Raw genomic sequence first — 17,865 nt, 5'->3', positions numbered from 1 at the left:
ATTTGTGTATATATATTAGACTCTATTTTCCATATATTATAGTATGTCACAATAACATACATTATATGATAGTTTTATATATTTATCTGTTGTCCATGTTTATGTTTACAGTTATAGTTTTAGATTTCCTTTCAAATTTATTTTTATTTCTATTTTGACCTGTCTAATAAACCATATCAACTCACTCACCTGACACGTCAGAACCAGAGAAATCCCGACGCGCCTCGGTCAGCGCCGGCGCGCAGGGCACGCTCGTCCCATCGCAGCACATCCAAACAAAACCTATTTCTGCTACTAACAAAGAACAAAGGCCCCACTACACTTCACCCCATTAAAAACTCACAGAAACCCAACTGGAAATAAATTTTAAAACCCCTCTATAACTAGCCCAAACCCCCCCATCCATTCCAATCCTAAACTTCCTCCCAAACCAGTAGCTCAGAAACCCAAAAAACTCAAACACACATTGAAAATGAAATAACTGCTAATAAAAACAAAAACCCATGAAAAAATAAATCAAACCGACTCACTGAACTCAAAACTGTGCAACTGACCCTAAACATTACTACAAAAAGCCCCCAAAGCTCCACCTTTATGCTAACTCACAAATAAGAACAAATAATCTATAAAAATTATCTTAAAAATTAAAAAAAAACTAATTAAAAGCATACAAATAAAAAATCTAAACTATTAAAATACTAAAAATACCACTACCCAAATTTTAAAAAATGTTGCCTATAAAAACCCACCATAAAAATGCCCCTGTCCCCAAAGATAAAACTAAACAAAACCCATCACACCAGAAATAAATCGGAACTTGGGAACGCTAAAACCGTAACACTCAAGAAGTACACCATATCCCTTCTGGTACACCAGCTACAAACAGCATAAAACAATACAATCAATTACTAAAAACCACCTTTAAACCACGACCTTTTTAAGAAAACTTTCAACAATTTTAAAACGGCTTTTAACAAAAGCCATCTAATAAATTAACACCCAAAACTCCAGCAGCCGAGCTAGCCCTACCAAATCTCTCTGTTTATACATCCAATAAACAAAACCAAAATCCCAACAATATCCCAAGTCTATTCAAGAAACCTACTGAAATTAATCCTACTCAAATACAAACCAACCCATCCATAAAGTTAGCCTCACTCAAAAAGAAAACAATGACAGAGAGTTAAGAATACCAAGAAATAAAGCAACACACCATACACCACCAACGAATATAATATTCAAGGAAAAAAAAAAAACACTTTTTTTTTTTTTTTTTTTTTTTTTTTTTTTTTTTTTTTTTTAAACTAACTTCTTTTATTAGCTAGAACAAAGGATTTTGCCAGGACTGTAACACTGTAACAACAACTTCTTCTCCTCCTTCCTCTTCTTCTGAAACGTCCCATCTCATTCCCAAATTCCTTACAACTTTTGAGTTTCAATCCAAGCAAAAAGCAAAACTCGTGCACGTGTGCGTCGGATGCTCCTGCCAGGTTCTCCATTGCACCCCACATCCTCTTACACGTTCAGTCTTCGTGCTGTCCTGCCGGGGTGAGTTTCAGAGAAGGATTGGCACATGTGAAGAGAGGATTTCCCCTCCCTCCCTCCCTCCCTCCCCCCCCCGAGCCGGTTTCCTTAGCACATTTCAATAAATTCCAAGCCTGCAATGATGCACACTCGTCCCAAGGCTCACAGCAAGCACGCAGGAGCTCAGGCTTACTTGCTTCCATGGCTCTGTGCCTGAGATAGCTGAGGAAATTTCCCGTGACCCTCTGTTGCAATAAACTGGAATGCAAACTCGGCTCCATCTCAGAGCCTCAGTGGGAGGCAGGAGCACATCTGGCTGACCCACAAAAATCCTTTCTTGGGCGGCGGCACCGCGCTGGAAAGGGGAAACACGTGCTAGTGAACAGCAGCTCAGAAACCATTCTTGTCCAATGTTACCTGCTCTACTTGGCAGCGCACTAACACCAGTCTAATTTTATCACTGCAGGGAGAATTCTGCAGGAAAGTGTCTGATGAGCAGCGACAAGGGCTTCACTCCCTGCTACGCAGCCTGCAACACCCTTGAGAGAGCAGAGCAGCAAAATCACCAAACTCTTCTTGCCGTGGGGCAGGGTAGAAGATCACTGTGGGAGGCACATAAAAAGAGGGGAAATGGTCTATAAATGCACAGACATTTGATTTCAGAAGCCCAGAGATAAGGATTTTCTCTAGGAAGCCAGACGTGACATGATATTTCTAAGATTTTCTTCTTCATTGAAGGAAATCTATGTGTATATATACACACCTACAAATGATTGCATGAGGTTTTTTTTTTTTTTCTTTTGAAGCTCCAAGAATGATTTCCCATCTTGAGTCACTCAGGAAGAAATGGCCCCTGTGACTCAGGACAGAAGGGCTGCCTGCTCTTTTGATCATGACAGCTTTTGGGTGTACCCGGGAAGCAGGAGCAGCAGCCAGAGCTGAGGCTCAGCAGAGGCTGACCCCGGCCAGCCCCTTCCTCACTTCCCTGTGTCACAACCCTTCCAGGCAGAAGGACGCAAAGCAGGTTACGATTTCTCTCCTAGATATGTTTTTCGAAAATAATACTTCCAGGGGTGATCACAATGGGGGCACAGAAAAACACAAAGAATGAAAAGTACCGTGTTTGGTGTTTTATCAAACGGTGTGTCTTCCCTACCATGTCCGGAAGCTGGATCGATGCACCAAACTTTTCACTGCACCCTTGTCCTTGCTTCTGCGCCATCCTCACCAGCTGCTCTTGGGAAGTGCTTGTATTGCCCTGGAAAGGTGATCACCCTGCACGAAACTGGAGGCTGAGCCTTCGGCCTCTGGAGGAGGGAGCTGCGCCGTGGATCCCGTCCCGATGGCGCTGCAGACGCCGACACCCGCGGGAGGACTGGGGGGACTCCGAGCTCCACCTCTCTCTGCCCAGGCCCTGGGGAAGATGGGGGAGCTATTCTCCAGAAGCATCGCCCCTGCAATCATCACCTCCATCAACATTCTGAGAGCGCTTTTGGTTTTAACGAAGAGCAACCCTGATTTGCCATTTGCAGATCACAATGGGAATGAACCTGGAAGACAAAACACAAGATCAATTCACAGCTGGACGTTCAAATCTTTTTCTCCAAAACCCAATCAACGTGCAGCTTCTCCCTTAAGCTGAAGTACGGACCAAAGTCATAGAATCGTTCAGGTCAGAAAGGACCTTCAGGCAGCGAAGATGAGCATTTAGGTGTGGCATGAAGCTTGGGGAGCACTGAAGAAGCTGTAAAAGTCAACTGATATTCTTTGGAAATTAAAAACAAAACGAAGTAATTAACTAACAAGGAATCCTCTGCGGAAACAACACAAGGGACGGCCTGCGGGGGAGATGCCCGAAAGCCAAAGCTGCGCTTCAGTGGCATCTAAGGTGGGAATTTTGCAGAGTGCCTGTACACAAGTTTGTTTTCACTGGGATCAGTGAGCAGTGGCCACCGCAGAGCAGGAGGTGCTGTGGCTCAGAAGACCTGGCTGTGAAAAGTACAGGTTATTGTCCCCAAGCACATGCCAGCGGTCTGGAAAAGGGTGATCCGGCTTGACACTGCCGGTGTGCTTGCTAAAGGGGGGGAGCGGCTCAGTCCTCGTCACTCACCTGATGCTCCCAGTCGGGGCGCAGTCGAACGGCACCACTTGGCCGGGCTTCACCTCCCTGGCTATTTTCTGTGCAGGGAACTGCAATGCCATTGCAACTTTTCTGCTCTCGCATCATTCTTCTAGAAAAAAAAAAAACAATACGTTGAAGGGGAAACTGCCTTGTCACCGTCCCAAAATCCTTTATCGCTTGTGGTAACCCACGGCACACTCCCTGCCCGTGTTATCTTCACCTTAACTCTGTTTACAAGTGCCGTGAATAAACCCAAATCCAACTGAGGAAGCTCCTCTTTGCTCACATTTCAATTCAAGGCTGGAACGATCACCTTGCAAAGAACTTTCCTCTACCGGTGCTAGATGCAAAAGAAAAAAAGCCAACCCAGGAATGCCTGCCACACCAGAGTACACAAAGCTGCTGCTGCTGCTTCCAATGCCTTAGGCTGAGGGCTTCTCTGTTCTTCTTTTGCCCTTCTAACGGGAAGGACTGGCTTTGACTGTCTTTGAACTAGCTACAGATACGAAAGATTTAGTAAACAAGTATTCTTTATCCCATTTCTCTTAAGAGTGTGTCCTGACAGATGTCTTCTTCCTCCTGAGGTTTAGACCACTGTTTGATCTTTTTTTCTTTTCCCCCCGCTTTTTTCCCCCCCCTTTATTCCCTGAAGCATTTCACACCATGATGGGCAAAGGCCCAGCAGGAATTAGACTGAACACTGGACACGGAGACAAAAGAAAAGGCTGGAAGTTACTCTTGTTCTCCAGGCTGGCACTGCCAGCTCCTGAGGGCTCAGTCAGGACAGTCAACATTTCTGAGAGTACCTGTACACAGGCGTGTGCAGACCTTGGGTCCTGCTGCGGCTCGCAGCTGCAGGCTCAGACACGCACGCCGAGCTCCTGGATCCTCCACGACAGAGCCGCCTCTCCCTGCTGATCCCGTGCTGTGCCTGCGGAGCAGGGAGGGAAGGAGAGGCACGCAGGGTAGCACAGTGGCAGTGCACAAGCTGCCAGGCCTCACCCATCGGACCTGCACCGAAGAGGAAATCTTACTTTTCAAAACTCTCCATCGTGCCATACAAAACACTGAATCCTTCCCAGTCTGGAAGGGACAGCCTGGCATGATGCCCCTCAGGTCACATCTTACATAAAGGGTTCTTCTTCTCCTGCACAATGCTCTATAGTCTACTTTTACTTTTTATCTTTCTATAGATATAAAAATACCTACAGAAACTATCGATATTCACGAAGCGACCTTCAATCGTAACAGCCAGGCCTCCGCATGACTGCGCTTAACTCCTGCTTAGCTCAGGGCATCTCCCTGTTCCTCAGGCTCCAGAAACCACTGAAACTCCCCTGTTTTCCTGGGGGCTGCCTGCTGGCAGCTGCCCTCCTCTCTCCAACGCGGTCACCTGCCTGGCTGTAATATTGACATTGTTGTGACTATCGAGTCATTGGAGACTCATCCACGCTTAAATAAAATAAACCCCCTACTTTTAAGTACTAAATTCCCTACCAAAGCAAGCGTTTTACTGACGCCTACACGGGCATACCGGGCAGCTTATTTTCATTCGGAAAAATAAAATAAGCTTCCCCAGTACAAAAGCCCCCTCCAGCAGCAGAGGATGCACCCTGAGTACCTCGGCGAAGAGAGGCCACCACGCCAGTGCCCGTCAGCGGCCCCCCAAAACCCGCCCGCCCGCCCGCGGCGCTGCCGAGCCCACAGCCCGCCAGCCCCGCACCGGAACCACCGCGGAAAGCCCCGACGGGCCGGCGCCGCCACGGGGGCGCCGTGCGGGCAGCGCAGCGAACGGACCGCGAGCCTCGACTGCGCCCCCCCTTCGTGCCGCCATCCTGGGAAGGTCACCCGGCTCCCGGCCGAGCCTCTCCCGAGTCCCGGGACGGCGGCGGCTGCGGGTCCCCGGCAGAGAGAGGCGCCCGTGCCATTGCCTGTCGGCGCCCGCCCGCCACCCGCCCGCCAGCGGCGCCACTGACCCAGGGCCCGTGTGCCCGGCGCTGCATACCGCACGGAAAATCCCGCCGGGCCGGCGGGCAGGCAGTCCGGTATACAGACCGTGGTGCTCCTTTTTCCCGCCCTTTTGGCCGCCATCTTGGGAAGGTCAAGCGCGTCCCGGCCGAGCCGCCCCCCAGGGCGCGATCGCGCGCGGGCCTCGGCACGGACGCGTCCCGGCCGCTGCCCGTCCGGGGGGCGGGACCGCGCTCGGCTGCGGGCGGGGAAGGCGGGCAAAAAACCGGCTGCCATCCCCCAGAAAATCCTCTGAAATAAACGCCGAAAACCTGCCTCTTAGCCAACAGGAACGAAACAAGCGCCCTTTCTTTAAAACCCTATTTAAATCTATTTTAGATTTAAATGTTTCATGTTTACATTCACATGCATCTTTATACCGGACATTGATGCGTTAAGTAATTTGTATAATATATTACATCTACTCCTATAGTTTGTATTTATTTATGTTTTGCGTTTTGATACATATCTGTCTATATCGATTGTATATTTCTTTCTTTAGATTTCTATTTATATAATACTTCTATTATTCAAAATAAAAACCCTGTCTCTAACAAAATAAATACAACCCCCCCTTATTTTAGACGACATTGAAATATTTTTATTTCTACTTCCTATAATTATATTCACATATGATCCTTTTGTTTCTTTTGATGCATTATAATAGTGATTGCATATAAGATACATAAAATTCTAAAAAAGTATTTAAATTATTATTTCTATTATGTATCATATCTACTGCTACAACTGATTTTTTCTTATATTTTTAAATTTTATATATATCTGTATGTATTTATGATCTATTTCTATCCTTAGATTTCCACCTTTATATTATTTGTATCTCAAATTTTTACAATCAAAACTCTGCCTATTGACAAAAAAAAACCCGCTTTACTATTTCAAGATATTTTTATATTTATAATTTTCATATTTATATTTATAATTTGTTATATAGTATACGATAACATATTGATGTACTCTACTTATATATATCCAATACATATTTTCTATAATATATTATCATAAGATATATACAGTATTACTTGTATTATGTATTGCATCGATTTTTATTATTCTGTATTTATCATTATCTTATATTTTTATATACGTCTGCATATATTTGTCATCCATTTCTATATTTATATTTTGATTGGGGCTTTGTTTCTATTTATAATCTAGATCTTTAGATATCTATAAACATATATAATACTCTGTATTAAAAATTATAATAGCTTATTGTAATATATAATGATTCATGTTACATGTTTCACTTTTATATATTCGGTCTATATTTAAATTTTAAGGGGTTTTATTCCCATTTTTATACATCTGTTTTGTTTCATTATCGTTATAGTTATAATTTTACATTTAAAATCCAATTCCTAAATAATAGGACAAAACAAACAGCATCAAATTCCCACCAATATCCTCCAAAAGCATCCAGATACCTCCACCAGCCAACCGACGGCCAGCAAAAAGCCACACAACGCTCTTTGCCGTAACAATTCTCATCACATCAGAAAAACGCAACGAATATAAAAGAAAACCCAATAGAAACGCACACAGCAAATCACAAAAACTACGAAGAAAAATTCAAACCACCTTACTAAACTCCAAACAGTGCCAATGACCCTGAACTTTACTTAAAAAAAAAAAAAAAAAAAAAAAATTCTACCTCTAGACTAAGTCAAAGAATAACCAATACTCTGTAAAAATAACTTTAAAAACCGAACTAATGAACGAAATAGAAAAAAATCTCAACCACTACAAAATAAGAAAATAACTACCCAAATAAAAAAACTACTTAAAAAGACCCACCCTATAAATACCCATGTTCCAAAAAAAAAACCCCTGATAAACAACAACCAAATATATCAAAGGCCAAAAAAAAAAAAAAAAAAAAAAGAAAAAAGCACCACCAAAAAAACCCAACCAAAAACCCAACCGAAAACTTAAATTTAAATAAACTTAAATTTACAACAACAACAAAAAAATCCTAACTGAATCAACCCATAGTGCCTCAATCTATCAAAATAAAATGCCGCCTAGAAATGAACACAAAGCCTAAGGAGAAACGGAACCATAAACAATATCTCCCAAATGATCCGTCACAATAAAACATACGCTACAATCGAACAAACCAAATAAATGAAAGCCCTGTAAGACGATAAACACAAACGCAATTATCAATATCTTTAAAACCCCGCTGCTATTAACTACCTGACGCTACCTCAAGCCCACCAGAACAAACGCTACACGCTCACGCTACTAAAAGCCACCACAACAGAATTAAACGCCTAACCTCTGCTTCACGCTACGACCCATAAAAACCATCGCACACCTTTAGAAAACATCGCACACCCCGGCAAAAAAAAAAAAAAAAAAAAAAAAAAAAAAAAAAAAAAAAAAAAATCCGACAACAAAACTCCATTCAAAACAAACCTTTATCGTCACCACCCGAACCGAGATCCACAGCACTCAGGAAAAACACCCTATCCCTTAGCATCCAGCAACTGCAAACAGAACGAACCGATGCAATCGATTCCCAAAACCCGCCTCGAAACCACGACGTCCAAGAACTTTCAGCAATCGAAGCCCGCGCTGCCGGCACGGACGGAGCGCGGCTGCCGGCAGGACAGCGGCTCCTCCGGCGCGCAGGGGCGGCGCCGCCCCGGAGCCCCCCGCCCGCTCCCCCGGCCCGGCGGGGCCGGCACCGGGCCCAGGGGGCCCCGGCGGCGCCCGAGCCCCGCGCCCGGAGCGGGCAGAGCGGCCGGCACCGGCCGGGCCAGCGCAGGGCCCGGGCCGCCTCTCCCGCCCGCCGGCCCGGCACAGCCCCGCTCGGCTCCGGCACGGCTCGCACCGGCGCTGCCGCGGCAGCCCCGCCGCGCCAAATTCCCCGCCCGCCTCAGCGAGCGCCCGGGCGGTGCCGGGAGGGCTCCCGAGCGGGAACGTTCGGGGCCGGGCCACGGGCAGAAGAAGCGCCCTGGAATGCAGCGGCACGGCCCGATCGCAAGCCTGCGAACGCTGCGAGAGCTGGAGGTGCCCGCAATTGTACCCCGAAACGGACGCCGCGGGCGGGGCTCACCTCGCTTCAACAAGGGCGAATAAATGTGTGTTCTCCCCTTCAGTTTCATCCCCTGTAATAACAGAAAATAAGGGGTTCTCCTCAAATGAAAGCCTTCAACTGATGGCAAAGAGGGATTTGGACCACAATTCGAACCCTCGAGAAGGAGGGACAACAGGGCTGCCCCCTCAATTTAAACCTTAGGATGATGAAAATGGGGTGGCTGCCTTCAAATCAAACTCACAATACGACCACGATATTTTTCCAATTGCCCTTAAAACAGAACGCAGGGATTCCCTGTCGCCCCTGTGATTCCCCTAACAGCCTGGAAAAGGCAGGTTTTCCTTCAACCAACACCCTTAAAACCGCAAGTGAAGGGGGATCCCCCCCCGGTTCAAACACAGACAATAACAGAAGAGTAGCTGCTTCCCTCTCCTTAATTTCTTTTGTCCTCATAAGCTCCATTTTTGTTCCTGGGGAACCGGGGAGGGACTGGCAAGATGAAATTGAGAAGGGAAAGGACAAAAGTCCCCGCTCCGAGTCCACACGGGCTCACCTGTTCGGCTGCCGCTTCCCGGCACAAAGCTCTGTCTCTCGGCACCTCCTTTAAGCAACGCTCCGCGTATCCAAGCGCGCATCCTGGTGTTCCCCCAGAGCCCGTGAGAAGCTCTCACCGTCCTTCCACGAGACAGCCCCCGGAACCCCGCTAGTCAGCAGCACCATGCAAAAGGGAGCTGAGGCAAACCCTCCCCCTAAAACAGACCCCGGCAGGAGCCGGCCCCTCCTCATCGTCACACTCACACCTGGGGCTGCTCCGAGCCCTCATCATCGTCACACTCACACCTGGCGCTGGTGCCACTCTCCAACAGCGCCTCTCGGTGACCAGCGCAGAGCCCGCTTCTCACAGACCCAGAGCAAACAGAAATCTGCTACGGGTGTTGGCTTTTCTCATTCCGTCTGGTTCCACAACTAAAACGCGTTCGTGCGCTGATGGCATTGAGAGAAAGCTTTCCAGGGGAGAGAACTGTCATTCAGGTAGCACGCTTTGATACACCTTCAGAAAAAGCAGAATCAGCGCCAACTCCTAAGACCCCTGCTGAGGAACCCAGCCCTCCTTGGGACACCCAATGCACCTCGAAAAAGGAGGGGAGAAGTTCTTGTGCTGAACTCGGCACGGTTCGTCTAAACTCGGTCCTATTCGGTTCTTCGGCTCCACTCGGCTATTTCCGTCCACCCTCGGCTATTTTCGGTTCTTCGGCTGCACTCGGCTATTTCCGTCCACACTCGGCTATTTTCGGTTCCTCGGCTCCACTCGGCTATTGTCGGCTAACCTCGGGGGGCTGCAGTACCGCGCTCTGCCCACCAGGCGGCTAAAAAGCAAAAAAAAGTCAACAAAGAACAACCCAAGCCTTTATTTTAAACAATATTTAAATATATTTTATTTTCAAATTTTTCATGTTTATACCCAAATTTCGATTTAGAATGTATATTGATGCCTAATGTTGATTTCTATATTTATAATTTTCTATTGATATATACATTTATATTCTATATTTAATCGATTCCTATTACTTAGATTTATTAATATATTTTACATATTGATTATATATTTCTGGTTAAGATTTTATAATTCTGTAACAATCATATGATTTCAAATAAAACCCCTGCCTCTACCCAAAGAAAAGCCAAAAAGAACCCCTTTCTTTTAAACTTTATTTAATTTTTTTTAAATTACATTTTTCATATTTATACTCCCATTTACAGTTTAAATGTATATTAATGTATAGTGTCATTTGTGTTCTATATTACATCTCTTCCTATTATATTTATTTCTATTTTATATTTCTCTATCTATATATTTATATCCTGATTATATATTACTATATTTAGAAATAGACAAAAATAATATCTATATTCATATTATTTAAAACAAAACCCCTGCCTCTAACCCAATAAAAACGGAAAAAAAAAAAAAAACCACCAACCCTTTGTTGTAAAAAATATTTAAATTTTTTTTTTTAGATTAATGTTCCTTTCTATTTAAAATGTATATTGCTGTACAACGTTTATTTGTACATTTATGTTTATCGTTTTCTATCTGTATATAAATTTATATTCTATATTACATACATTCCTATTATTTATATTTATTTATACATTTTTATACATATGTTTTTATATTGATTATATATGTCTGGTTACGTTTTTTACTTCTGTAACACTTCTATTATTTAAAAAAATAAACCTGCCTCGAACCAAATAAAAGCCGAGAAGAACCACTTTTTTTTAACTGTATTTAATTTTTTTTTTACTTATGGTTTTTATATTTAGACTCACATTTACATTTCAAATGTATATTAATGTATATATTAATTATTTCTGCTCTCTATTACTTCTCTTCCTATTATTTCTATTGATTTATACTTTATATCTACATTTATATCCTGATTATATAGTTCTATATTTAGAAATAGAAAACAATAATATCTATATTCATATTATTTAAAATAAAAGCCCTGCCTCTAACCAAATAAAAACGAAAAGAACCCTTTCTTTTAACCTATATTTACATATCTTTATATTTACATTTTTCATATTTATATACACATTCATACTAATGAATTATTTTGTCGCCTAATATTATTTATATTCTAAATTACGCCTCCTCATATTACTTACATATATTCATATTTAAATTTAAATTTATCGTTTAGTTATAGGTGTATATCTTGATACATTTATTTTGTCTTTCTCTATTTAGATATAGAAAATATTTCTAAAATATTTACATTATTTAAAATAAAACCCTTGCCTCTAACCAAATGAAAACCAGAAACACCCCTTTATTTACAACCTATTTAAAGATTTAAAAATAATTTTGTTATGCATAATTATATTTACATGTCCATTTATAATTTTTATTCGTTATATTTATAGATGTGATATATAGTCTAGAGAAAACATTTTAATCTATCAGATATATTATTTTTATAATAGGTATTTCTATAAGTTTAATTTATTTATATTAGATATTTACAGGTATCGGTATATATAGTAGATATTTGTATAGTCGGATTTATATTTTTATATTATTTATATTTATATTACTTTGCAAAAACTCCAGCCTATAACCTAATAAAAACCAAAAAAGCCCCAATTTATTTTAAACGACATTTAAATATTTTTCTGTTTACGATCCCTATTTCTATCTCTTTGTACAGATCTCTATCCCTCTAGCGCCCTTTTTGCGGTCGCTTCCAACGCCTGGGGATGGGCAGGGCGCTGGCTCGGGGGGGCTGCAGTACCGCTCTCTGTCCACAAGGCGGCAGACTTACCGGGAGGGGCGCGCTTCGATTTTCCCGCCCTTTATGCCGCCACCTTGAGAAGGTCAAGCGAGTCCGCGACATCCGCGACACTCCACTCCCAACATGGCGGCCAAACGAGGACCCCCCCCCCCCCCCACCGTGAGGCGTTTACGCAGATGCCTGTCAGAAACACGCCAAATTACAACCGTCCGCGACTCACCTGAGCTCACAGCCAGCGTCCGAGGCACTTGATACGCCACAAAAAATCCCGCCGTGGCCGCGCAGGCGTCAGGGTGCTGTGCAGGCAGTCCGGTTAGACGGACCGCGGGGCCTTCTTTTTCCCGCCCTTTTGCACCGCCATCTTGAGAAGGTCAGAGAAAGTCCGCGACATTCGCGACACGCCACTCTCAACATGGCGGCCGCGAGAAGCCCCAGCAGCAGAGAGAGGCGTTTACGCAGATGCCTGTCAGAAACCCGCCGAAAAGCGCCCGCCCACCGCGCCGCTGAGCCGACAGCCCGCGTCCGGGACACATGAAACGCCACAGAAAATCCTGCCGGGGCCGCCCTGGCGCCGGGGTGCCGTGCAGGCAGTTCGGTTAGACCGACCGCGGGTCTTCAACTTGCCCGCCCTTTTGGCCGCCACCTTGAGAAGGTCAAGCGGCTCCGCGACACCCGCCGCACGCCACTCCCAACATGGCGGCTGCGGGGACGCCTGCCCGTGCCGGGCTGCAGTACCGCGCTCTGCCCACAAGGCGGCAGCACCGCCGCGCGCCCCAGCCGGGGGCAGCCGCGCGCCTTGGGGCTGCGGGCAGGGAAGGCGGCGAGAGAGAACAGGGGCGGCCCCCGCCGAAAACTCCTCTGAAAGAAATGCCAGAAAATAAGCCGGAAGAAATTAAACCCTGCCTCTCACCCAATAAGAGACAAAAAGAAAAACACCCCAAAAACCAGCCCAAACCCGAACATTCCTTTAAAACAGTATCTATTTTACTCTTTATATTTTTTCATATTTATATTCACATTTATATCTATCATGTACATTGGTGTATAATGTAATTTAACAATTTATACTTACAAATTTCTATTTAGATAGAAATTGAATTTCTAGATTTCATCTGTTCCCATTACTTAGGTTTATTTCTATGGTTTTATACATATTTTTATATACTGATTAGATATTTCGGGTTAAGATTTTTACTTCTGTAACACTTACATTATTTCTAATTAAACCCCTGCCGTTACCCAAACAAAAGCCAAAAAGAACCCCTTTCCTTTAAAATGTATTTCATTATTTTTTTATTTTTCATATTTATACTCGTATATATCTTAATGTATGGTGTCATTTGTGTTCTATATTACACCTCTTCCTATTATCTATATATATTTCTAGCTTATATTTCTATATCTGTATTTTCATATCTTCTTTCTGTATTTCTATATTTAGAAATATCAAACAATAATATCTATATTCATATTATTTAAAATAAAAACCCTGCCTCACACCAAATAAAAAGAAAAAAAAGACCTTTCTTTTAAATTATATTAACATATTTTATAGTAATATTTTTCGTATTTATTTTCCCATTTATATTTATAATTTCAATTGCCCTATAGTGTTATTGATATTCTAGATTACATCTCTTCACATTACTTACATATATTTATATTTAGGTTTACATTTAGAGTTTAATTATAGTTACATATCTTTATATATTTATAATATATAAATATATTTCGATTTACATTTCTATAATACTTGCCTTGTTTAAAATAAAGCCCCTGTCTCTAACCAAATAAAAACCAAAGACACCCCTTCAGTTAAACTGTATTTAAAAGTTTAAAAATAATTTCATTTTTCATCATTATATTCACATGTACATTTCTATGTTTTACTATATTTATAGATTATCTAGTATAGAGAATGCCTTGAAGAACAGATCTGTCTTTATACTATATATTTATGTTACTTATATTTAGTTATATTAAATATTTATAGGTATCAGTAGATATATTATAGATTTGTATAGTTGGATTTATAGTTTTATATTATTTATATTTCTACTATTTATAAAAGAACCCAGCCTATAACCTAATAAAAACAAAAAAAAAAAAATCCCCAATTTCTTTTAAACTATAGTGAATATTTTTATATTTACAATCTCTACTTATATATATTTGTGTATATATATTAGACTCTATTTTCCATATATTATAGTATGTCACAATAACATACATTATATGATAGTTTTATATATTTATCTGTTGTCCATGTTTATGTTTACAGTTATAGTTTTAGATTTCCTTTCAAATTTATTTTTATTTCTATTTTGACCTGTCTAATAAACCATATCAACTCACTCACCTGACCCGTCAGAACCACAGAAATCCCGACGCGCCTCGGTCAGCGCCGGCGCGCAGGGCACGCTCGTCCCATCGCAGCACATCCAAACAAAACCTATTTCTGCTACTAACAAAGAACAAAGGCCCCACTACATTTCACCCCATTAAAAACTCACAGAAACCCAACTGGAAATAAATTTTAAACCCCCTCTATAACTAGCCCAAACCCCCCCATCCATTCCAATCCTAAACTTCCTCCCAAACCAGTAGCTCAGAAACCCAAAAAACTCAAACACACATTGAAAATGAAATAACTGCTAATAAAAACAAAAACCCATGAAAAAATAAACCAAACCGACTCACTGAACTCAAAACTGTGCAACTGACCCTAAACATTACTACAAAAAGCCCCCAAAGCTCCACCTTTATGCTAACTCACAAATAAGAACAAATAATCTATAAAAATTATCTGAAAAATTAAATAAAAACACATTAAAAGCATACAAATAAAAAATCTAAACTATTAAAATACTAAAAATACCACTACCCAAATTTTAAAAAATGTTGCCTATAAAAACCCACCATAAAAATGCCCCTGTCCCCAAAGATAAAACTAAACAAAACCCATCACACCAGAAATAAATCGGAACTTGGGAAAGCTAAAACCGTAACACTCAAGAAGTACACCATATCCCTTCTGGTACACCAGCTACAAACAGCATAAAACAATACAATCAATTCTTAAAAACCACCTTTAAACCACGACCTTTTTAAGAAAACTTTCAACAATTTTAAAACGGCTTTTAACAAAAGCCATCTAATAAATTAACACCCAAAACTCCAGCAGCCGAGCTAGCCCTACCAAATCTCTCTGTTTATACATCCAATAAACAAAACCAAAATCCCAACAATATCCCAAGTCTATTAAAGAAACCTACTGAAATTAATCCTACTCAAATACAAACCAACCCATCCATAAAGTTAGCCTCACTCAAAAAGAAAACAATGACAGAGAGTTAATAATACCAAGAAATAAAGCAACACACCATACACCACCAACGAATATAATATTCAAGGAAAAAAAACACTTTTTTTTTTTTTTTTTTTTTTTAAACTAACTTCTTTTATTAGCTAGAACAAAGGATTTTGCCAGGACTGTAACACTGTAACAACAACTTCTTCTCCTCCTTCCTCTTCTTCTGAAACGTCCCATCTCATTCCCAAATTCCTTACAACTTTTGAGTTTCAATCCAAGCAAAAAGCAAAACTCGTGCACGTGTGCGTCGGATGCTCCTGCCAGGTTCTCCATTGCACCCCACATCTTCTTACACGTTCAGTCTTCGTGCTGTCCTGCCGGGATGAGTTTCAGAGAAGGATTGGCACATGTGAAGAGAGGATTTCCCCTCCCTCCCTCCCTCCCTCCCCCCCCCGAGCCGGTTTCCTTAGCACATTTCAATAAATTCCAAGCCTGCAATGATGCACACTCGTCCCAAGGCTCACAGCAAGCACGCAGGAGCTCAGGCTTACTTGCTTCCATGGCTCTGTGCCTGAGATAGCTGAGGAAATTTCCCGTGACCCTCTGCTGCAATAAATTGGAATGCAAACTCAGCTCCATCTCAGAGCCTCAGTGGGAGGCAGGAGCACATCTGGCTGACCCACAAAAATCCTTTCTTGGGCGGCGGCACCGCGCTGGAAAGGGGAAACACGTGCTAGTGAACAGCAGCTCAGAAACAATTCTCGTCCAATGTTACCTGCTCTAGTTGGCAGCTCACTAACACAAGTCTAATTTTATCACTGCAGGGAGAATTCTGTAGGAAAGTGTCTGATGAGCAGCGACAAGGGCTTCACTCCCTGCTACGCAGCCTGCAACACCCTTGAGAGAGCAGAGCAGCAAAATCACCAAACTCTTCTTGCCGTGGGGCAGGGTAGAAGATCACTGTGGGAGGCACATAAAAAGAGGGGAAATGGTCTATAAATGCACAGACATTTGATTTCAGAAGCCCAGAGATAAGGATGTTCTCTAGGAAGCCAGACGTGACATGATATTTCTAAGATTTTCTTCTTCATTGAAGGAAATCTATGTGTATATATACACACTTAGAAATGATTGCGTGAGGTTTTTTTTTTTTTTTTTCTTTTGAAGCTCCAAGAATGATTTCCCATCTTGAGTCACTCAGGAAGAAATGGCCCCTGTGACTCAGGACAGAAGGGCTGCCTGCTCTTTTGATCATGACAGCTTTTGGCTGTACCCGGGAAGCAGGAGCAGCAGCCAGAGCTGAGGCTCAGCAGAGGCTGACCCCGGCCAGCCCCTTCCTCACTTCCCTGTGTCACAACCCTTCCAGGCAGAAGGACGCAAAGCAGGTTACGATTTCTCTCCTAGATATGTTTTTCGAAAATAATACTTCCAGGGGTGATCACAATGGGGGCACAGAAAAACACAAAGAATGAAAAGTACCGTGTTTGGTGTTTTATCAAACGGTGTGTCTTCCCTACCATGTCCGGAAGCTGGATCGATGCACCAAACTTTTCACTGCACTCCTGTCATTGCCTCTGCGCCATCCTCACCAGCTGCTCTTGGGAAGTGCTTGTACTGCCTCGGAAAGGTGATCACCCTGCACGAAACTGGAGGCTGAGCCTTCGGCCTCTGGAGGAGGGAGCTGCGCCGTGGATCCCGTCCCGATGGCGCTGCAGACGCCAGCACCCGCAGGAGGACTGGGGGGACTCCGAGCTCCACCTCTCTCTGCCCAGGCCCTGGGGAAGATGGGGGAGCTATTCTTCAGAAGCATCGCCCCTGCAATCATCACCTCCATCAACATTCTGAGAGCGCTTTTGGTTTTAATGAAGAGCAACCCTGATTTGCCATTTGCAGATCACAATGGGAATGAACCTGGAAGACAAAACACAAGATCAATTCACAGCTGGACGTTCAAATCTTTTTCTCCAAAACCCAATCAACGTGCAGCTTCTCCCTTAAGCTGAAGTACGGACCAAAGTCATAGAATCGTTCAGGTCAGAAAGGACCTTCAGGCAGCGAAGATGAGCATTTAGGTGTGGCATGAAGCTTGGGGAGCACTGAAGAAGCTGTAAAAGTCAACTGATATTCTTTGGAAATTAAAAACAAAACGAAGTCATTAACTAACAAGGAATCCTCTGCGGAAACGACACAAGGGACGGCCTGCGGGGGAGATGCCCGAAAGCCAAAGCTGCGCTTCAGTGGCATCTAAGGTGGGAGTTTTGCAGAGTGCCTGTACACAAGTTTGTTTTCACTGGGATCAGTGAGCAGTGGCCACCGCAGAGCAGGAGGTGCTGTGGCTCAGAAGACCTGGCTGTGAAAAGTACAGGTTATTGTCCCCAAGCACATGCCAGCGGTCTGGAAAAGGGTGATCCGGCTTGACACTGCCGGTGTGCTTGCTAAAGGGGGGGAGCGGCTCAGTCCTCGTCACTCACCTGATGCTCCCAGTCGGGGCGCAGTCGAACGGCACCACTTGGCCGGGCTTCACCTCCCT

General features: G+C 43.1%; 1 long non-coding RNA gene across 1 annotated transcript; it reads right to left on the bottom strand.

The window, feature by feature from the left end:
- Positions 1-1,259: 1,259 nt before the first annotated feature.
- Positions 1,260-16,939, bottom strand: LOC132326869 (uncharacterized). The gene is made up of 4 exons (XR_009486347.1): positions 16,853-16,939; positions 16,111-16,295; positions 1,718-1,941; positions 1,260-1,540 (listed from the first exon to the last, which is right to left on the bottom strand). It is a non-coding gene; the product is annotated as an uncharacterized LOC132326869 (long non-coding RNA).
- Between the last annotated feature and the right edge of the window lie 926 nt (positions 16,940-17,865).

This window comes from Haemorhous mexicanus, chromosome 4, assembly GCF_027477595.1.
Source record: "Haemorhous mexicanus isolate bHaeMex1 chromosome 4, bHaeMex1.pri, whole genome shotgun sequence".
NCBI classification, from domain to species: domain Eukaryota; kingdom Metazoa; phylum Chordata; class Aves; order Passeriformes; family Fringillidae; genus Haemorhous; species Haemorhous mexicanus.
This window is presented reverse-complemented; position numbering and strand designations above follow the sequence as displayed.